At 40.7% G+C, this 23,154-nt stretch overlaps 1 long non-coding RNA gene across 1 annotated transcript in view; it reads right to left on the bottom strand.

The window, feature by feature from the left end:
• Positions 1 to 5,483: 5,483 nt before the first annotated feature.
• LOC138295691 (uncharacterized) overlaps positions 5,484 to 23,154 on the bottom strand; it is a 59,975-nt gene continuing 42,304 nt past the window's right edge. The window contains exons 3-4 of the long non-coding RNA XR_011203667.1: positions 10,849 to 10,953; positions 5,484 to 6,383 (exon numbers count right to left, since the gene is read on the bottom strand). This is a non-coding gene — a long non-coding RNA (uncharacterized lncRNA). The remainder of the gene's footprint in view (positions 6,384 to 10,848; positions 10,954 to 23,154) is intronic.

Below are 23,154 nucleotides of genomic sequence, written 5' to 3'. Positions count from 1 at the left end.
ATACCACTTATATCATATAGCACTATATCATAAGAATCACAATACTCAGTGTTACTAAAAATAAAGGTACTTTATTTTAGTGACAATGTGCCAAAAATATCTCAGAGGATATACTCCCTTAGGAGGTAAGTAAAATACACAAAATATACACACAAATCAAAATCAGGTAAGTAAACAGTTAGAAAAGTAGTGCAAACACTGTAGAATACAATAGGATGCAATAGGCCTAGGGGCAACACAAACCATATATCAAGAAAGTGGAATGTGAACCACAAATGGACCCCTAGGCTAGTGTAGTGTGTAGAGGGTCGCTGGGAGTGTAAGAAAACACTAAGGGTGTCCCACCCGTAGAACCCGAAAAGTAAGAGTAAAGTGATACTACTTCCCCAGAAACACACTAAACTTGTGATAGGAGATTCAACAGACTGCAAAGCACTAAAGACGGATTCCTGGACCTGAGGACCTGCAAAGGAAGGGGACTAAGTCCAAGAGTCACGAAAGTGTCCAGGGGGGGCAGGAGCCCACTAAACCCCAGATGAAGGTGCAAAATAGCTGCCTCCAGATGGAAGAAGCTGAAGATTCTGCAACAACGAAAGATGCAGGAACTTCTCATTTGTGCAGAAGATGTCCCGTTGAGTGCTGGAGGATGCAGAGTTGTTTCCTTGCACAAAGACTGAAAACAAGCCTTGTTAGCTGCAATCGTTGCGGTTAAAGAAAAAGGGTGCTGCCACAGAAGGACCAGGAGGTCGCCAATTGGAAGAGACAGATGGGGCCCTCAGCAGCACCGAGAGCCCATGCACATGAAGGCAGCACCCGCAGAAGTACTTGAACACAGGTTCAAGAAAACTGAGTACGGTGGTCATCTCAACACTACAAAAGAGGGTCCCATGAAGCCGGTGGTCAACTCAGCGAGTTGAGCAATGCAGGACGGAGTGCTGGGGACCTGGGCTAGGCTGTGCACAAAGGATGCCTTGCAAAAGTGCACAGAAGCCATAGCAGCTGCAGTTCACACAGTGCACAGGATTACTGTTTGGAGAGGGGAAGCAAGGACTTACCTCCTCCACATTTGGACAATTGGACCACTGGACAGTCTGGGTCACTGGGGTCCACCACCTGTGTTCCAGGGGCTACGCTCGTCTGGATGAGAGGGGTCCCATAGTACCGGTGATGCTGAAGTTGGGTGCCTGCTGGAGCAGGAGAATTATTCCATCGACCCACGGGAGATTTCTTCATGGCTTCCAGTGTAGGGTGAAGGCAGACAGCCCCCAGAGCTTGCACCACCAGGAAACAGACGTGAAAGCCAGCAGGATTAAGCGCTACAATGTCGCTGGTAGTCTTCTTGCTACTTTGTTGCAGTTTTGCAGGTATCCTGGAGCAGTCAGCGGTCTATCCTTGGCAGAAGTCAAAGAGGGAGATGCAGAGGAACTCTGGTGAATTCTTGCAAATCGTTATCTGAGGAAAAGCCCACAGGAGAGACCCTAAATAGCCCTCAGAGGAGGATTGGCCACCCAGTGAGGTAAGTACCTATCAGGATGGTTCTCTGACGTCACCTGCTGGTACTGGCCACTCAGAGGCCTCTATTGTACCCTCACACCTCTGGATTCAAGATGGCAGAGGTCTGGGACACACTGGAGGAGCTCTGGGCACCACCCCTGGGGTGGTGATGGACAGGCGAGTGAGCAGGGGCTGGGTGATCCCTGAACCGGTGTAGACTGGCTTATGCAAGGAGGGCACCATCTGTGCCCTTCAAAGCATTTCCAGAGGCTCAGAGAGGCTACTCCTCCCCAACCCTTAACACCTATTTCCAAAGGGGGAGGGTGTAACACCCTCTGCCAGAGGAAATCCTTTGTTATGCCTTCCTGGGACAGGGCTGCCCAGACCCCAGGAGGGCTGAACCCTGTCTGTGGGGTGGCAGCAGCGGTAGCTGCACTGACAACCCCAGAAAGCTGGTCCATTGTGGAGCCCTGGGGATGCATGGGATTGGCACCCCAATACCTGATTTGGCAATGGGGGGGCAATTCCATGATCTTAGACATGTTACATGGCCATATTCAGAGTTACCATTGTGAAGCCACATATAGGTATTGACCTATATGTAGTGCACACATGTAATGGTGTCCCCGCACTCACAAAGTCTGGGGAGATTGACATGAACTATGTGGGGGCACCTTGGCTAGTGCCAGGGTGCCCTCACACTTAGTAACTTTGCACCTAGCCTTCACCAAGTGAAGGTTAGTTATATAGGTGACTTATAAGTTACTTAAGTGCTGTGTAAAATGGCTGTGAAATAACGTGGACGTTATTTCACTCATGCTGCAGTGGCAGTCCTGTGTAAGATTTGTCTGAGCTCCCCCTGGGTGGCAAAAGAAATGCTGCAGCCCATAGGGATCTCCTGGAACCCCAATACCCTGGGTACCTAGGTACCATATACTAGGGAATTATAAGGGTGTTCCTGTGTGCCAATTAGAATTGGTGAAAATGGTCACTAACTTATAGTGACAGTTTTAAAGGCAGAGAGAGCATAAGCACTGAGGTTCTGATTAGCAGAGCCTCAGTGACACAGTTAGTCACTACACAGGGACGCATATTCAGGCCACAAACTATGAGCACTGGGGTCCGGGCAAGCAGGATCCCAGTGAGACAAGCAAAAACAAACTGACACACATGTAAAAATGGGGGTAAAATCCCATCCAAGATGGTACTTTCCCATAGTTTTGCATTACCTAATTTGCGGTTTCCTGTTAGGAATTCGCAAATTAGGTAATGCAAACCCCAGGATGCTGGGGGCCTAAGGCCCCCTTTGATACACCCTAAAAAATATTTGTGGACATGTAAAGCGCACACATGCACAAAGGGCATGTGTGCCCTACATGTCATTTTTAAAAATTAATTTGTAATGCATTTTTAAAAATTGCACATGCTTACCACCAAACTTGAATTTGTGGTAATTGCATTTCCTAAATGCTAAATTCGCATTTAGGAAATGCATGATACATGTGAATAAAGTAATCGCAAATAGGTCTTCCCTATTTGCGATTACTTATTTAGGAAACCGCACATTGCGATTCCCTAATCGGAGTCGCAATGTTAAGGACTCGCTTTTTTTAAATCATGAAAGGCGATTTTGCATTCGCAAACGGTGGAATTTTGCGATTCGCACTGTTTGCGAATGCAAAATCCTTTGATACATCTGGCCTTAAATGCAATGGGTAATTGTTTATGTGCAGGAAGGTGTCCCTTCCTGCTCATAAACAATCATTTTAAAATGACGCTTTGGTACTTCTATGTGGGCTGTGCTTTGCAGCCCACATAGAAGTGCAAAATCACCATTATAAATTGTTTATGTGCAGGAAGGGACACCTTCCTGCACGTAAACAATCTATCCCCTCAACGCAGTCACCCTTGTACTATGGTGCAAGGATGCCTGCGTTGGCGTAAGCAGCTTAAATCTGCACCTGCACAGGGGGAAATGCAGGGTTGCATCGTATTCCTGTAAATACGGCGCATCTCTGGGTTCCAAAAGTGGTGCAGCACAGCGCTGCTAATTTTGGCGCAACACCGTGCTGCCGCCCCTTTTGAATAAATCAGGGCCTTTGTTCTCATCCTCATAGTATTCCCAAGGGCATTTCTTGCACTGTACGAGATATACAACACTTGCTGATTTACAGTTGTGTGAGCCTTAAATAAGACTCAGTTTACTTGCCCAACCTGACACAGAGGACTAGAAAGGGTAAGTAAGTGGAAGCTTTGCCCTTCATTCTAAATATACATTAACTTACAAAACGTTGAGTTATAGCTGAGTTTCCTTGCATAACCCGGCCACTGGTCTTCAAGTTCGGTTCTTAGTGGCTTTGTCAGCTGATGTGCTAGTAAATCGTGATGTTATACACCCATCTGTGATAACTATGTCCTCCGTTCTGACATTAGATCAAATTCTGCTCTAGTAACTCACAATGGAGTTTACTTCCGTTAATTTTCATTGGCGAAACAATCTGTAGAAAGTTAGAAACACAAACACATTCACTCACTGTCTCTCATCACACATATGTGCACATATTCATACACAGCTGCACATTCAAAACGCACATTTGTTCAGTGATATATAGGACATTTTATCGCACGACGTACCTTCCCAAATGGAATTTTCAAATTCAGTCACTTGTGGAACATTAAGACCCTTTCGCCTTTTGGAGGCTTGATCTAGTTTACTTTGAAAAAATAGTCTTAACACCATCTTCTATCACATTTTCCTCAGCCAGTGCTAGAGAAATATGATTTGCATCCCAGAGGCTTCGCCTCAGAGCTGCATAAAATTGTTTGCTTTTGCTCTCAGAAGCTAGTATTATCCATGCAAATGGGTTTGAAGGTTTTCATGAGATGTATACATTCTGACAGTTCTAGCTGCTGCTGCCATGGTAAAGGGCTCTAATGCTGTTTTAACTATTATCGTGTGCTTTCAGGTGCATAACTAAAACTAGTAAAACCAGTCCCATGTGAAAAGTTAGACTTCAAATCTCCCTCTTGCCTTAATGTCTTGATAAACCAATGCAAAGCTGCGGCTAGCCAAGATCAAACAAATGGAAAAGTTTCACTATAGGCATTCTGAGAAAGTTTTTTTTTATTTTAGAACTGAAAATAATATTGTAAAACGTAATCTTATTTTATTGAACTTAAATGAAATATATGAAATATTTAACAAGATCTGAAGCATTCTTTTGAAATGCATAGGCTCTTATCAGCATAGCTTTTATGTATAAGGTGCGGACCATATCATAAATAGCCAGTAAGCCAACATTTGATTTAAGGAGATGCTAGACTCTCCCATTCTAATACCGTAACCAGGGGAAAGGAAATCATCTTTGGAACTATGCATAAAGTTTATTGCTAAGGAACTACAAACAAATGGCACCTTCAAAAAATTGAGCATCCTTTTGTAGGGGCATACTTTTCAAAGTAGCTTTCTACTGTTGTGTATGCTGCAAATACATGTTTTACTATTTTGAGACTGCAATAATTTTCTTCTTGATTGAGACATTGTGATGACGACACACAACACGAGACACACTGGCTTTGTACACTAGGGTCTTGATTCACAAAGGTAAACTTACACTTTGTGCATGTTTATGATTGTTTGCTATTAACAAAGGTATTTAGGAGTAGTACATTTAAGAGTGTGGAGATTCCACACATAAAAAGAAGACTAGAAATCAAGAAAACAACACAATAACATTTGGAAACCAATTTAGAAAAAGAGAGAAACAGTAAATAAGCAGAAAGACAGGAAAACAGTTAAAATCACTACCAATATAGCAGAGTATATCAAATAGTCACTGGGGTCACTCAGAAAAGGAGCCCCAGATAAAAATTAAGTTTAGACTTTTATTACGGAAATCTTAGTGTAAGCAATACAAAAGAATGCAGTGAATGCTATGGATATAAATCTGAAATGTTTAAATCTTAATTAAATAGGAAGAAACCCTCACAATTCTAAGTGTCTGGCTCATAAAGAGAACTGACACCATCCTAAAGGAGAAGAAAACAATCGAGCAGACTGGATAGAGCCTCAGGAGAAAAATTACAAGTCACCTCCATACCCAAAATACCAGGGGTTTAATATACATTTTATGCATAAGCAATTAGCAAGATTCAGCAGACATGGCTAGCTGACATTGGACAAATCAAAAACAAGGATGTAATTTTAAGACTCTTAAGCACTAGCCCATTTCTAAGGTAGCTTCTGTTAGCTTCCACAGCAACAGCAGTCAGGAGATGTAAAATAAAATACAAAACATTCTCAAACAAAGACTCATATATTAGTATGCTTGCAGGCCTATATCAGACCTTCCAATGGAAATGTTGTTTAGAATGATGCATCAGGAACACAATGGAAAGCTTCACTCACATTACATGCTGTGCTCTCTAAGTAAAGTTATTACCTATGTCACAATACAATGTGCTCTGTGGAAACTGTAAGGAGAGAGGGCTTACAGCGGGACATTGATTAGGAGGAGGGAAAAAGCAGGGGCAGGATGAGCAGGACATCAAAAAAGTGCATCCATTTTAACATAATGGTGACACACAAAAATATGGCATAACTAAACTACATTAATAAACAAACTTCTAAACACCAAAAACAACTTCTTTTAATGTGCAACATCATTAATTCTTCAGTTACGACTAAATTCATCATAGAAATCATTAATTTGCACAAATTGTTCATCAATCAAAATTGCACATCATATAAAGCTTCCACAAACCCATAACATTTTCTGAGGACCAAACCAACGTAGTCTGTGTTAACTTTTCTTTTTGTGGGATGCTTCAGATTCATGTACTCCATTAGTTGAATGCAATGATCCACAGCTGTAGAACTGTTCTGCCTTCTGCAGCAAAAAACTGAAATTATTTGACATAAAATCATATGCTCTTGCCTTAAATAGTGAGTTTTTAAATGTGAAACAGGGCTATCACGACTTATTATGTTATTTAACCACCATTAATCATTTGATAGTTGAGACTGGTTAGTATGGAAAAAAATGTGTTTATTCGTTTTTCACAGTTGTATGATGTACTAGCACAGGTTGTTAATCCTCCTACAAAGTTGCAAATCTCTTAGATTTCGTTTTACAATTACATCATTCTTTATCTGTGTGTCTCTACAAGAAAAATAAGTTTATGACCATGATGTTTGTATCCAGACTGACCACAGAAGAACATGAACATTTTGATGCTCCAGGGCCTATGGAGTTAGGTTTTGTGAAAGGCATTCCCGGAAGAAAAGGAAACAATACATTTGAAAGTTTATTTATGCATTGGGGTAAACCCGGAAATTCTGGGTTATCAGAGTAAATTTAGTGTTTCAGAGCATCATATACTGGTAACATCTTAGGAAAATTCAAGCTGCTGGAAAACTGGATTCCTCAACAATAGAAGGAACTGCCTTGTTCAGTGAAATAAATCAGTCAGTTTAACGTGTTACACAATAACATGACATCTTCAGTTCCTCATGTGATATTTCCTAGTAAACGGGCTTTGCCCAGTGGACAGGATACAACTTCCTCAGGACATTTAGATTTGTGTGCTTCAGGGAATTGTATGGATCTTAGGATTTCACAGTATTTACAGATATCTGTTTTTTTTTTTTTTTAGAAAAAAGGTTCCCTATCAGGTTATGGTAGTAAATGGCTCTGCATTGTCTTTAGGGCTTTCACACCTTCGAACACATATGATTTATTTGGTATATAACTTAATTGCTTTCAATAAATTAATCCTATAAATCACTTTTAATACATATTAAGGCATAATATATTTTTTTACATTGGGTGGGAATGTATTTTTTATGTAATCTTCAGAAAAAACATTTTTAATAAAAAAATAATAAGTTTAAATTAATTTGTTTTTTTTTTAGATTAAGTAACCATTGTTGTAACATTTTGTTGCTTTTGCTCTATGAGTTGAGAGATAGCTGTAATACCGTTGGCCAATCAGGTAGATATTTGAGCACTATCTATGGCAATTTTAGGGTTGTACCACATGGGGGATCATTACACGAGTTGAAAAGGTGTGTAAGCCTGAGATATAAGCATCTTGGCAAGATGACTGGAGTGGTTGAGTTGTGGTGATAACATAGACCTTGGCCTTAAAACAAATGACAAAAAGAAAAATGAGAAATTAAAGCATTATAGTATGCTAGAGTGGACAAAAGAAGAGACTGAAATACCTAATGAAGACCAAATCTGTTTGAGGGTGAATGCAGAGTGATATTGACGGTAATTACAAAAGTTTACATCACCATTTTGTTTTGAGTTTTTTTCATTTGGATAGGTAGATTTGGGCTGGCCTCTTGTTCCATAAGAACCTGGATTGTACGCTATCGATGAGTCTGAAGAAGGTATGATGCAACCTGAGCTGAAACATCGATAAAAAAGAAATTGATAATTGACAGGAACATCATTTTGATTGTATGTAATTTGGCCCACCATTAAAGATATGAGGGTGACCTTTGAGTAGATAGGGTGGAAATTCAATATTTAATTACATCTATATTTAGCTTAATGGTGACCTTGATAGAGAGAGAATACAAAATACCTAAACATTTGATTTCAGAAGAGTTCCACATGAGACTTGTGTCCTAAAAATGTATTTGAGACAGAATTCATTGAGAGGCATTATGTCGGATTTGTCTATACTTACTGGCTATCTGGAAACTGACGAACAGAAAGGCAGCAAACCGAGAAACTTGGGATGGAAATATGAGGATTGGAGACATATAATAAATTATCATGAGCATAAGAAGGGAATTTAAAATTCAATTTACAGTGAAGAAAGCCAGTAAGAGCATGTGAATTATGTAAAGATTCAAGGAATTATTCCAATGCCAGAGTAAAAAGTAAAGGCGATAGAGGACAACCCTGTGTACTACCTCTTGTCCGGAGGAAAAAATGGGATTGAAAGCCATTGGTAAAAACCTAGGTGGAAGGAGAGGTGTAGAGAATCTTAACATATTGCAGAATCCTGGGACCAAAACCGTGCCATTTGAGGGATCTGAACACAAATTCACAATTTACAGGATCAAATGCTCCTTTCGGCATCCAGAGTGACAGCCGCGATGGAGGTTTTACTTTTAGAAGCACAATGAGTAATATTTAGGAAAGTGAGGGTATTATCAGAAATATTTCGACTTTGGACAAAACCAGATTGTTCTATACCAACCAGAGAGGGGATTAGATAGTTATCACAAAGGGCCAGAATCGCTGAGAATGTTTTGCAATCTGTATTGTTGAGAGAAATGGATCTGTTGTTCTTGCACTCAGACAAATCCTTATTTTTTTAGGAATTAGACATATCATAGCTCCGAAGAAGAATCCTGCTTTGGAGTCAGAAACGGGAAGATGTTAAATGAGTAATAAAAGTTTAGGTACTAGAAGATTAGAAAATGTAGAGTAAAATCCTACCGTAAAGCCACCCAGACAAGGTGCCTTGACTTTTGGAAGTTTAGAGATAGCCGTACTGATCTCTGCACAGGAGATTTCTGCCTCCAAGGGGGTAAAATTAATTGGAGAAGTTTGCATTTTAGGGATTGTATGATAAAAGGAGTCAAAGGAGGCTTGACTGGGAGTTGTATCTTCTATATGTGATGTAGAATAAAGATCGACAAAATAAGCCATAATCTCCTGGTCTTTGAACAGTTGGTTACTGGAGACATCATATATGACTTCTATTTTGGACTTTTGTTTTTTGATTTTTAGATAATTGGCTAACAACTTACCAGCTTAATTAGAACTGTCTTAATATTTAGTGTTAGTTTTTAAATGGCACTACTAGTGTTATTTTTGGCGGTCCAGTTAAAACTAAGTTTAGCCTGGATGAGTTGTTCAAGAACTTCTTCATTGGACGTGGTACGGTATTTATGCTCTAGTTTTTTGATGTGTTGTAGGATATTAAAAGATTCATTAACAGTGGCCTTTTTTTTTTAAAGAGCCATAGATAATGATGTCATTGCTTGCTGTCACTTTGAAGGAATCCCGAACATGGTGAAACTGGATCTCAGGAATTATGTTATTGCTAAAGAATTTGATAGCAAATTGTTGAAAACCCGCTACAAACTGTAAATCCTGAAGGAATGCATTATTAAAACATCATCGATTAGAGCAGGAAGAACATTGGGTAAATTCTATATTTATGATTACTGGAGCATGATTAGAGATAAGGATGGGACCTAAGTAAGCGCTTATCAGATGCTGTGGGAGATGTTTATCAAGAAAAATATAGGAGGAACAGTGAGTAGGTGAAAAAATTTAGTATTCTGAAAGGCCATGGTTATAAATTCACCATGTATCAACTACACCTCTGTCAGAGATTGTTCTAAGAAAGTCCTTGTGCATTTTATTGGGAATGTATTTGAATACAGATTTTCTGTCTAACAGGGTGTCTAGGAGCTGGTTGCAATCCCCACCCATTAAATGATTAACATTCATAACCAACATTAATTTAATTTAAAGTGAATTCCAGAAGGTTATATCAACCCAATTGGGTCCATAGATATTAAAAAAGAAGAAAGGGCAACCATTGATTTGAATATCTAAGTGAAGTCATCTACCATCAAAGTTAGTTTCTTGTTTTAAAATATTGACAGATAAACTTTTGTGGAGCAACATAATAATGCAATTTTTTGGTGAGCAGCAGAAGAGCTATAAAAAGATCCAACACAACGTTTTCTAAGGAGGTGAAACTCTTTTTCAAGAAGGTGGGTTGTCCACTGCAATATGACAAGAGATTGTGGAAAGGTATGTGAGAACTCTTTGTCTTTTGATAGAGCTGTGAAGGCCTTTAACATTCCAAGATGCAATTCTAAGGTTATTCATGCAGATGTTTGGAGAACAGGGTACATAACAATAACCTCTGTGAACATAAAGCCTAATAGACAGATTAACTGTATACCAATGCAGCTGTCTAAATGGAACATGGGAAAAAATGATTAATAATAAGTTGACTCAGAAACTAGGAGAGAAAAGGAGTATATTAATTAGGGATGAGTCTAAAAGAGACCCAAAAAAGGTAAAGGAAAGACGTATGGTTCAGAGTTGAAAGTACTTGAACCATAAGGAGAATATTAGGGAAAAAGATGAAAAATTGCAAAGAAGCACAGAGGAACAACATGGGGGATGAGCCAGCAGAGACACCAGGTCCGATATAGATGAGATATAACAAGAAGAAAACAAGAAGAGAGAGTGACCAGAGATGTTAGACAATATTAGACCTTAGAGCAGAAAAAAAGGATGAAGAAGAGAGGACAAAAACTGAATTAAACAATAAAAGACAAGCATAAATCACATAGGAAGATCTTACCCAATAGAGAAGGAAGGTATGGGATGGACTTTCAGGTGATGGGTAATAGACTACATCAGAATAATACGCAAAAATTGAGGATGACAACAACAACAGACAAAGGACCTGAAGGAAAAAGGGAGAAAAAACATTAGTCTACATCAGAGGCATTACTTACATTTCATCAACCAATAAGACAAATAAATTAGAAGTAGACAAAGCAAAATTTGAAGGAAAACTCATGAGCCTCCTGGATCCATATCTTCTCTTTTGTGAGGGTGAATGAACTCTGAGTTGAGCAGGAAAATTGAGGGATAAAGACTTGTCCTTGTAGGTAACCTTATAGAGACATGGGTGGATAAACCCATATATTGTGCTCATAATTCCCAATGAGAGGCACATGTCTTAGAATTCCTTGTGTTGAGCAGCTGTACCTCTGGAAACATCCTGTGAGAGGAAAACCATATGCTCAGAGAACATAATTTGTTTTCTTTGCTTGAAGGTGGAGAGGATTTGCATTAAGTCAGTGTATTGAAGAAAGAGGATGGAAGTTGAATTTCAGCCAGAGAGCTTGGAACCAAGAGGTTGAGCCCTTTGAATGTTAAGGGTAGTACTGACAGTGAGACAAAATATTCTGAGTAAGTTAGTGTGTAGTAAGGCAATCATGTCTCCCCCTACCATATGGACTACCATATAAACAAAGGTTGTTACGATGATTTAGATTGTCTAATTCCTCAGTCTGTCTTTTAAGGGTGTCAATCTCCTTGACCATAGTGTCCATTTTTGAAGTTAAAACCTGAGCCACCGCGATGTTGGTATTTAAGTCTAAGACCCTGCACCTGAGAGAAGATCATTTGTGCTCCAGGCATTGGAGGATAGCATTTGTTTCCACCATGAAGGGTTTTAGCATTTTAAGTTTGTCCATTAAATCTTTCATGGTGATTGGGAGAGGAGATTTCCTGGGGGAAAGTGGGTCCTTCTTGAGACTTTTGTTTCCCCAACATAATTTTCTTTGTGCAAATCAGATGTAACGTTAGTGAGGGATCCATTTTTCAAGGGCAAACAACCCCCTTCTGCCATTTTTTAAATAAAGCGTAAAGTATGTAGAGAACACAACAATGGTTGGGATGGAATAAAGAACTGTTGGAAAATGGGTTATTGGTAAGGGCAGGTAGGTACCTACACCTAGCAACAAGCCACTAACCTCCACTTAGGTCCAGTTAGGTCTCAGTAAATTAACCCCAGCTCAACCCTTGGTAGCTTGGCAACGAGCGTCAAGGCTTAACTTAGGAGACAGTGTGTAAAGCATTCAAATATCACAAAACAGTAATTAAATAAAACACAGGAAACAGTTTAAAAATCCAAATCCAATTTATAAAAATAGTTTATATTTTTATCTTTAAAATGACACAAAAACGAATAAAATCGGATAAAGGGAACCGGAGATATGAATTTTTAAAGAATTATTATTTTTCTAGCGCTTAGAAACAAAAAGCGCCAATCGGGTCATCTGGTTGCACCTCGACCGGGGCAAAGTCAAAGTTTCAGGCCGACCGCGATGGAGCCCTGCTCGGCTACAGGTCGCGGGAGGCCTCGGTTAAAAAGTTACCTTCTGACTTAGTCTTTATTTTGAAGATTTTCTTCAGCGGGACGAACCTGACAGTCCTATCCGACCCCCTGGAGCCCTTCTCCGGATACGCGATGCTGGATTCCTCGGTGGAGATTTTTACCTTCGGACTTAGTCGTTTTTTCGAGGTGAAAATCTTTCGACCGGGGTAAACCTGGATCTTGATCCGACGTCCATGGAGCCCTTCTCGGATACGATGGCTGGGAGGTCCCGGTCAACTTTTTACCTTCGGACTTAGTCTCTTTTTCTGAGATTTTTCTTTACAGGGACGAACCACCAAATCAGGCCGGGTCGCGGTTGAGGCAAGCCAGCTAGAATTTCCGCGGCGGGTCGGTCCCTCTATGGAGCTTTTTTACAAAAATTCTCAAATCTTCTCCAAACTTCTGGGGCTTCACCCAGATGTTCTTTTGAGGTTCTTTTGGGGTCCACAGCTCACCCCAAGGGTCCAGAAGTTCTGAGATGGTCCTTGGGGGGTGCGGACTACCACTCCCAGAATGCACCTGGCGCAAACTCCTTTTTGGCCACTGGACAGTGGTCAGTGGTCACTTTCTTCAGGAGTTGGTGCAGGGGACTCTGGATAGCAATTTATCACCTGTAGCAAACAGGGAGTCCCTCCTTGAACCAGTTGAAGCCAGGCAAAGTCCTTCTTGTGGTGAAGCACAAGTGTGCAGCTGGTGCAGTCCTTCTGAGTGCAGGTTCCAGGTGCAGGCCAGGGGTCCAGCAGGGCAGTCCTTCTTCTCCTTTAGTTCTTTTCTTGTTGAATTCTGGTGGGGATCTGAGGTGTGGGTGCAGGTCTGCCAGTTTTATCCTTGCTCCTGGGTGAAAAGCAGGGGGGTCCTGGTTCTCCAATCAGGTACAGGGTCGTCCCCCTGTGATGACCACTTCCTGGGAAGTGTGGCAAAAATCCATCCCAGAAGGCAACATTCTCTAAAAATCCAACATGGCTGAATCGGATTTTTGGAGGTTACATCTGGCTGAGCCCACCCACTGGTGTGGCTAAAAATCATAAACACACCCCTCTCCTGCCCTCTCCTAATCTAATCAAGGGGGCACCTAGTTGTCTGGGGTTGCAGGATGTGGGGGTGTTGCTGGTTGCTCCAAATGTCTTTCTCTGCCTTTGAAGACCAGTTTGGCAGCCCTCCTCTTCCTGCCTCACCATCTGCTGAGGGGAGATTCTCTCCCACAAGCACATTCCTTTGTGTGAAGCCAGGCCACTTCACACCTCATCAAGGCAGCTTGGCTAAGCTGCTGCAGGCTGGCCAATCAGAGCACAGCAGCAAAAACAATGCAGGGCTGAAATTGGCAACTTTTTAGGTAAAGTCTAAAACTTTTTACCTGAACAAGTTATATTAAATCCCACAACTGGAAGTTGTGGGATTTATTACAACAATTAATTTGATACCAAATTCTTGGTATGCATCTTTTAAGGAGACTTTAAAATTTAAAACAAAGTCTCCCCATTCTAGCCTATGAAGGCCATTTACTACAATGAGGGAAAAACGAATTTGGCTGTTTTTACCTCACCAGGGCTTATAAAACTATTTTTATAAAGTCCATGCTTATAGTTAGATGGCACCCAGCCCTAGGGGCACATAGGGCACACCTTAGGGGTGACATATGTAAAAATAAGGTAGTTTAAGACTTTGGAACTACTTTTAATTCCAAAGTCGAATTTGCATATAACTTTAATTTAAAAGCAGCCAGCAAGGCAGGCCTGCCTTTAAAATGACACTGGGCACCTCAGCAGTGCACCTATGGGTGCACTACCTATGCTGTGGTCCCTAAACCTAGACGCCCTACCATATACTAGGGACTTATAGGTAGGTTAACTTAGCCAATTATAATTAGCCTAATTTGCATATTGATTTTACACAGAGCACAGGCCCTGGGACTGGTTAGCAGTAGCCAGGGCACCATCAGAGTCAGGAAAACACCAGCAAAAAGTGGAAAATGGGGGCAAAAAGTTAGGGGGCCTCTGCAATCAGCCCTGTTTTCTCACAAGAACCAAGACAAAGTCCAGCAAAAAAACAAGAAGAAATTGGCAAATGGCAGGAATATGTTTGAAGAAAGTAATGTTACAAAGACATATTCACCAGGGCCATCTCAATTGAAGTGAAGGTATGATGTTAATTCAGGAAACAAAAACACTAAGGATAAAAATAAATCATGCCAGGGATATTTCTGGATGTGTAGAGCAGGCAGATCAAAACTGAAGAAAAGGAAGAAAGAAGCGACCTAGCGAAAGCAAGCGCATCACTCCTGTTCCTGTCATCGGTGAAAAGGGCAGAAAACTCCCACCACGCCTCCCACCGTTAAAAGTTGAGAGGTGGGACGCATGGCAGTAGAGGCCGAATTTTGAGAGAAAAAGTCACCAATGTGGTCACTGGCCCCCGGGCTGCATCCCACTATATGCAGAAGTGGCGGAATATAGCTCTGGTCCCCGCTGGAAGCAAAAGATTGGATTGAGGAGTGGGAGCTCCAGTATCCAGTGGCCATCTTTCGATGACCGTGCTGCACACCTCCAAGTCTACACTTTTGATTAATTTACACTCCGATTTTGTGAATAGGCAAAATCAGGAAAATTACTCAATTTCAATAGTGTTCATGAGATACAAATCTACAATGAGATCCACATTACATAGATTATAAACTACATAATATGTATCTAAACACATTTTAAGAAGGTGAAAAAACATATCATTTCATTTACTGAATTAAATAAAAGTTGCATGACATCTTTCACTAAGTGCACTCCGTATATCAGAAACAGTGGTTTCAACAAAGATTGACTGTTATTATACAATGCACGGCACAGAAAAAGAACACACTGTAAAGTTTGTAAAGAAACACCGCAGAGACTACTCAATATGAATTCTGGAGCCACGCCCAACCATGCTCCTGTAATAATAATTACTGGCAAAATGTTCACTCGAAACAAAAAATGATGAACACCAAGCTCGAAGTTGCACTTCAACTATGGTTGGGGTTGAGCACCAGAGCATGTAGAAACAATTACCTCCATCTTTCTTTTCCATACAAGCAAAGTATCTAAATCCCTTGAAGTCTTCTTAATGCTTTTGTTTTAGAAAGCTCTTCAGTGCTAAACGAGACATTGCCATAAACTCAATCTTATTCATATTAAAGTGCTGTAGTGCTTCATTAAAATTCTTGAGAAACATGTTGGTAGTCCTTCATTGGTCAAATGCTTCTGAACAGAGTAGGCTTCTAAAGGAGTGCCTTTTGCTAAGCAAAAGATTGCAGCCTCAACAAAGGACGGCAGCCAACCCCTTAACATAGATGCTCAGGAGCTGCATATCTAAGCGCAAGGCTTCAACCAGTGTGTGGCTACATACGGTACAGACTTTGCAAAGTATTTTCTCCTCTATTTTAAGGAGAATGGTCCAAGATTTCATGTCTATGATTTAAATCGCCTACATTAGAGTTGTGGGGATTTTTACATTATTTATTGAAAGTAAATGGATAAATTGTCTGTGGCCTACAGCCCTATAACATGATAGGAATGTATTATTATGAGCCATCATTTTCCCAGATAAGTGCAAAATGTGTTCTTTCACAAAAAGATTGTCTGAAAATATTGAGCTCAAATATGGGTATGAATCAGCACTTCCCAAGTACCTAATCACCACTTAAAGTTTTTCAATTGTCTTTCTCCCTCAACTTTTAAAATCATCACTTTACTCTTATTGATGTTATTTTTAATTAATGATCATCAGTAAACTTCTGCAGACAATACAAAGGACTCGGAAGCCCCCTTGGAGTTAGGCTGAAAATCTCAATGTCATCTGCATAGAGAAATTAGGCTATATTTCGGTGACCTAACTCCAGGGCATTCCCAGCTGATGCAGCCAAAGCTGATTGTAAATCAAAGATATAGAGAGAAAATAATAAAGGGGCTAACAAGCAGTCTTGATTAAGGCCGTTGTTTCTCAGTATTTTAGGTGATAACCTACAGTCACCCCAGGCATTACATAGCACCAAGTAAAGGAATAAAGTGAAATAGTAAGGTTAAGTAGATGAAATGGAATTTTAAAATTTCTAAGCTTTCTCCACTGAGTAGGGCAATCTATGCGGTTGAAGGCCATGAAGAAATCAATAAATGTGGGTAGGTCAGGATATTATGTGATACCACATATTTCTCCACCTTCAATTGGAGGGCTGTAATATTATCAAAGGTTGAACTTGGTTGAACATTCAAAATTCTGTCTGGGCCCCTAGCTCCAGAGGGTCTTGCATGAAATGTACTCTCTTTAATCTGGGCCCTTGAGGGTCCAACCAAATCTCATCCTTCAGAGTTGTAAATCCCCTGGGGGAGGTTAGATCCTCATGCACTAGATGGTTAGCTGAAGAAAAAATTGAAATATACGAAGTCGACTCACTACTTGGGATTGGACTAATTTTGGGCCTGATACTGCTCCCAGTTCATGTGTTAATTATACGCCAAAACCTTATGCAGTCTTTATTTTTGGCAACTTCCCATTGATCTATCCAGATCTTGTCAGACAGTTCTTTTTTATGGTCATAAAACATCTTGCTTGCTTTCTTTTGAGCAATTTTATAATTTTCCTTCTTCCGCTTGTGAAAGATAAAAATTGCTGCCTTTGCAATGTATTCATTAATTTATTAAGACTGAGAGCCTGACTTAGAGTTTGGCAGAGAGGGTTTCTCTATCACAAACATCACGGATATCACATATTACAATTCTTTGAAATTCCAGGGCGAGGATTACTCTGAAACTAACTTGAAGTTAAGAGAGATTGTTTGATGATTGCTCCATGGAGAGTCCAATATATCATGGTTAGGTAGCAAACTTGACATGGGAAAAGAAATAAGACTGTAGTCAATTAATGACGTCTATTTACCACTCCTATATGTGCAATGGGCAGTGATATCATTGGCAATCTTCCATTTACGATCATATAGCCATTAACCCTGAAAAACACCCAATGGAAGCGTACCTCTCTTATCTGCTCTACAGGATGGGTGAGAAAGGAACTTGGTATGTTTAAGACTTCCTCCTGATCCATAGCTGCAAACAGGCTAACAGCAATTGGGGATGTTAGTTTTAATGCCCCCCAAAATTAACAATATTCTCCCCTTCCCCAATTTGAGAAATCCATTGAAAGTAAGAGATGAGGAGAGAGTCATAAGTTACTCAAAAATTTAAGAGTTAACTTATATGTGTCAATTACTCTCAAGTGTAAGTTACCTCTGTGGCTAGGTCCATACGTGTTTTATTTCTTTCATATATCAGCTCACTGAGAAACATCAGACTGCAATAAAGTTGAAGCAATTAATAATGTGTGGTTCTGAGCCCACCCATGTAAATTGTGAAAGTGTCATGCTCTGACACCTCCCTGTGTACATTGCATATGATTATTTATTGTCTGTCTTCCCTGGCCTGTCATGTGTATGATATTTCATAGTGATTATGGGAATGCATGTACAAGTTCAGAGTGATCACAGTAAACGTGTCCTTGTGAATTGTGCAGTGAGGCAAACAAACGTCCCTTAACAGAAAAGGCATGTTCTGAACTCCCTGATGCCACAGCCGAAGGTCGGTTCAGTTTGCTTAGCTATGCTATTCCTGCCTCCTCTTTTGTTTATTTATATATATTGAGATGACCATGCAGTTTTGTATCCCAGACAGACAATGTTAGACCTGAGTGGCTAAAAACAGTCAGACGCCAAAGCAAGGCCGCCATAGAGTCAGCAGGTGTGAGGTAACAGCTATGGTGGGCAATATGGTCGATAATGCTGTGGAGCAGAAAGAAATGGCCAGGATCTGAGTCTGTGGAAATGTTTCCACTCCTCAGCATTCCAACAATGGCAGTATTTACTGTGAAGTGTGATGGCCAGTCGCACACCTCTCAATAATTTTATAAATTGCCTTCACCAGCCTTTTTCTTCTAATGGGAAAGTCGGAATTATTGGTGGCAACTCTGTTACCACTGGATATTTCCCATTTGTACCAAAGAGTACCTAAATGTGGCTGCTACTGCGGCTATAAGAAGAAATGCAGCTGCTGATACCTCTGGTCACACTATAAGTGAGCCCACTTTAGATACATCTCGATTTTTAAAAGCTGAGAGTAGTTTTGATTCTTCTGATGTGTTTCCATGAGAGTGAAACAAGTGTGGCTTTAGCTCTGGCAACCTCTTGGTCTGTATGTCAGACCGGTGACCTTATAAAAAGTAAGGCAACACTGATACAATGGCTGCTGAATACACTGCTTTGAAGGCGAGGCCCCAAGGTCCTACTGTTTTTCACCCTCTAAGCTTGATTGGATGTGAACCATATAGAAATAATGGAGAAATGCCACAGGTGTTCAGGATTAGCATAATGAATCCACGTTTAAGAACTCATAACTCTCAACAGTAATTATGAAACACGATAAATCCACAGCCTCACAATTTGGGAAATATGACTTGTCAATGTGTCAATTGAGACTTACGGTAGTCTGTCAAAGGCGCTATCTGCCGAACGGTCCAGTTCAAGAGATATATCAGTTTCAAACACCCACTGAAAAATACTCACGTGTTCATATTTTAAATGTATACTTCTTGTCACTTCGATAGCCTCTATATCACTGTCACTAAATCCTTCAGAATTTACCAACACGTGTTGATATTAATATGAAGAGGTCGTTTCAGTGTGGAGTAAAATAACACAAAATATATTTTATTCAATAATATTTAAATAGCTGGAATCTGACCTTCCTCTTGCGATATTAACCAGGAAGTTGGGCGCTTCCTTAACGAAGCTGAAATGTCATTTTTTGTGGGGCAAATGTGTCCATGCAGAGAACGGTGCTTTTGTGGAAGATGTTTTTTTGGCAAAGGAGACCCGAGAACCTTCAGGATTCCTTTATTAAACTCGCCGAAATAAAAATATCCAGGCAAATATATGTTAAGGGAGGCAGATTCTTCTCGGTTTAAACTCTCAGAGCGTCTGTAGTGTCGTGGGGAAAAAGAAAGGAGTGGAAAAAGGTACATGCAATCACAGGAGTATTGTGTGGAGGATTTCAGATGGCTGCGTGATGGGAGAGCGGAAGAAGTTGCATGTCGGTGAACTAATGCCAATTCACGCGCTGACACTAAGCGGGGATCATGTATAATGGAGGAAGGGATAATTGTCAGAATAATGCAGATGCAAAGATTTACTCAGGCCTGCATTCCCCGAGCAGCTCCCTGTGACATTTCCATGTGTCTCATTGACTTTCAATAGGCCGTTTGCCTTTTAGTGCCTCACGGTGCACCTGCCCGTCACGGAATAAATCATCCCGCAGCAGTAACAGCTCTCGAAATAGCACCCGATTCCATCCCGCCAAAATTACATACTTTCCTCACATACCAGAGAATTTAACATTGCTAGAAGAGATGAGAAACACAGGCTTTGCCTGTCGCTCGGCGCACATATAATTGAATTGAAAGCTTGGTGCCGGATCATAATAGGGCTTCGTTCAGTGCTCAAGTAGAAAACCGGGAGCGCGTTATGTAATAAAGTGCCATAATATCGCTATGCAGTATTTTCATTACTAATGTATCCTACAGTCTAACCATGCCTGAAAGAGGCCGAAATAACCCCAGTCCTAGTTCCCAGTAATTACAAACGTATGTCTGCAGGCTGTATGCCGCGTGGCGTGCCACAGATTTCAGGTGCATTTGTAACAACCACCCATTTCCTTTGTTTAAAAATTCTAATCAGCCAGTGTGTGCGTATCCAGGTGTGTAACGGCTAATCATTCTTGAAAACGTACTGTGCAATAATAGAGAATACCTGTATGCCATTTCTCTTCACCTAAACCCGTCACAGAATAATAGCCTAAATCCCAGCCCAGTCCATAATGCTGTGTCTGTCTTGAACTCGTCTGCCACGAATTGTCGAGTTAATCTTCTCCCATGATAATTTCTTCCCTGACCCATGCACCCTCTTACTGTGCATTTTATTTCCACTTTTGCTGCGAATTCTTCGTCGATTGTGCTGCTTTTTATTCGCATCGAAAAGCACCATCGGCATCACACCTTTGCTGAGCATCAAAACTCACCATTGTGGATCAGAGAACATGCATATGCACCCCCTCCTTTCTGCTGCTCAGATTGTTGTTTGTAAACTGCCGTCAAAATCATCCTCCGCAGTCAACGATTTACTACCCGCCCCAAAACAATTTACTACTTCAGGTTTGCTAAAAAACTTTCTATGTTTATTTGAGTGTTTTTTTTAATTTTAACTCATTTTGTGTGTTTTACTGTTTTTAATAAAAGCATGGCACAAACACATTCATTTTCCTATGTCAATATATAAATCAGAATGAATTTTGATGGAAACCCCCAAAGCATTTTATGGTTAATTTATTATAGGAGGAGGTCCTGACATCATCCCGTTGCACACATTACCCTGTACAGGGATAATTGGGATGTGTTCCAATGCCAGTCTTTTCAATATATTTTCAATTACAGAGTGCAGCAGTGTTTGGAAATTCGGGGCATCAGCAGGTATACTCTTAAGCGAATATGTATTCTTTTCTAACTCCCCCTCCCTCCTTTCCTCCTCAGCACACGCACTTAACTGCAGATGCACACACCTTGAGAGTTAGGGACTGATTTTCAGGTTGGTGAGCATAACATATTTCTGGTGTTAGAGGACTTGTCTCATAAACCACATAGAAATCACATAGAAGGCGGCATGCCAGCTGGATTTAGAGACTTATTTATTTATGTTCGTGCGTTGTAGTACATTGTATTTAACATTTCAGTTACTTCAGGGCGCAGAGTGCATTGCAAAACTGCGCAGACTGTAGAAAAAGTGAGGGGGGGAGGGGGGTGGAAGGAGACAGTCCAACCAGGTAGAGAAGGAAAGCAAGGTGGATTTTTTTGCAAAGATAGCAGATTCCAGGTTTGGACTCAGCAAATGCCAGTGACTCTGTTGGCATACAGTCTGTCAAAGTGTGGTTTGCCGGCACTGTCTCTGCCAATAATTGCAGACTTTGGAAGCACACCTACAATGAGTGTGTAGGTTGTGAGAAGCCACATATGCCATCCTTTGAACATTCAGACAATGATACCAGCATGCTCAGGACCCGAACCGTACCTTTCGCTGCCTTTTAGGCCACATTTTCTTTTTGTTTTTCAGGAGTTTAATCCACCAGTTTGGGGGTTAATAATTGGCTGTAAATACAACAAATGTCCAACCACCAATTTCAACAGGTTTATTTCATCTCCGTGAAGGAACTATGGCAGAGTTTGCAGATTTCAAGGCAGGGAGTCCACTCTTTGGCCTGACTTCTAATTTTCAGAAATTGAAATGCTGGTAGTAAAGGTAAACCTAATGCTTATTGTCCATCACTGCCTAATCTCAGTGCTAACACGGGAAACTGAGTGCTAAAATCTCACAAAACTCAGCAAAGTCATTCCAAAGGGACTCAGAGGTCATGGGTGTGGCTTTAGATGAAGAGTTGGTTGCCTGCTTGAGTACTTTGAAAAGAAGTTTAGGCTTGTTCTTAGCTATGTACAGGAGGGATCTGATATGCATTGACGTGGCTCTGAAAATGAGGTCCTTGTAGTTTTGCCTCCCATTCACCAGCCTTAACAGACTCAGCAGAAAGGATGATTGCGCCATTCTCTCTCAAGTTTTCTAAGTTACTTCCTTTCCTCATAAAGGTTTTTCGAGATCCATGATGGTAAACGTTTTGGTCTGCTGCGCTTGCCCTTGAGAGATGCAAATTCCTCTATCAAGGATGCCACGCAGGTATTTCATTTGCCTGTGGTAGGGCTAATGTCAAGTTGAGGAACTACCGCTGTGAAATTCAAATGAACTTTGCTCACAAGGGCTGTAATATCGAAGTTTGTTGAGTCCCTAAACCGGGTTTTCTCCTTCATTGGTAAATCAGAGCAGTGCTTTAAATGGAAAAATAGAAGTGCAGGTACTCTGTACCAGAGTACCTGCTTGTTTCTGAGAAGTGCCGGTACTCTCCAATTAAAAGTATTACGTTTTTCTTGAGATGTGCCGGTACTCTCCCTCTCAAAATAAAAAAGTTCCGGTACTCAGTACCGGAGAGTACCGGCCCATTTAAAGCACTGAATCAGAGGTTTTAGTGAATGCAATTATGAAGGGGAGTAGAAGATGATGAGACCAATCTACGAGATGGAAGCACTGGCTGTTAGGTAAGGAATAATCAGATCCAGAGTGGGGCCGTTGCAGTGAGTGTGGGTTTCTGACAACATTGCAGGAGGTAATTCTTGTTGAGAAAGGAGGAGAAGGTGTCCATTGATTTGCAACCAGTGGGATCGCAGCAAAGATTAAAGTTATCCTCAAAGCTTATATTGTTAGAGCTAATAAATTGAGATGTGGTGAACTCAAACAAGATGTGTGAGCTCAATCAGTGGCAGCTGTTGTCATTTGAAAAAGTAAAAGTCTGGGTATGACTTTTAGGTAGTGAGTGAAGAACGCAAGCTCAATGGACAAACGTGTGTTCCAGGGTAGGTTCTCCTCCCAAGAAAAAAATTGAAAAAAGATGGCGCATTTGAAAAGGAATACATTTAGAGCCTGATTTATACTTTTTTAGCACTGCATTTGTGTCATTTTTTGATGCAAAACCAGCGAAAACTTACAAAATTCAATTATATTTTGTAAGTTTGCGCCGCTTTTGTGTAAAAAAATGATGCAAATGCGATGCTAAAAAA

Source organism: Pleurodeles waltl, chromosome 1_2 (assembly GCF_031143425.1).
Source record: "Pleurodeles waltl isolate 20211129_DDA chromosome 1_2, aPleWal1.hap1.20221129, whole genome shotgun sequence".
Classification (NCBI taxonomy): Eukaryota; Metazoa; Chordata; class Amphibia; order Caudata; family Salamandridae; genus Pleurodeles; species Pleurodeles waltl.
The sequence above is the reverse complement of the archived record's forward strand: the minus strand, read 5'-3'. Positions and strand labels throughout refer to the sequence as shown.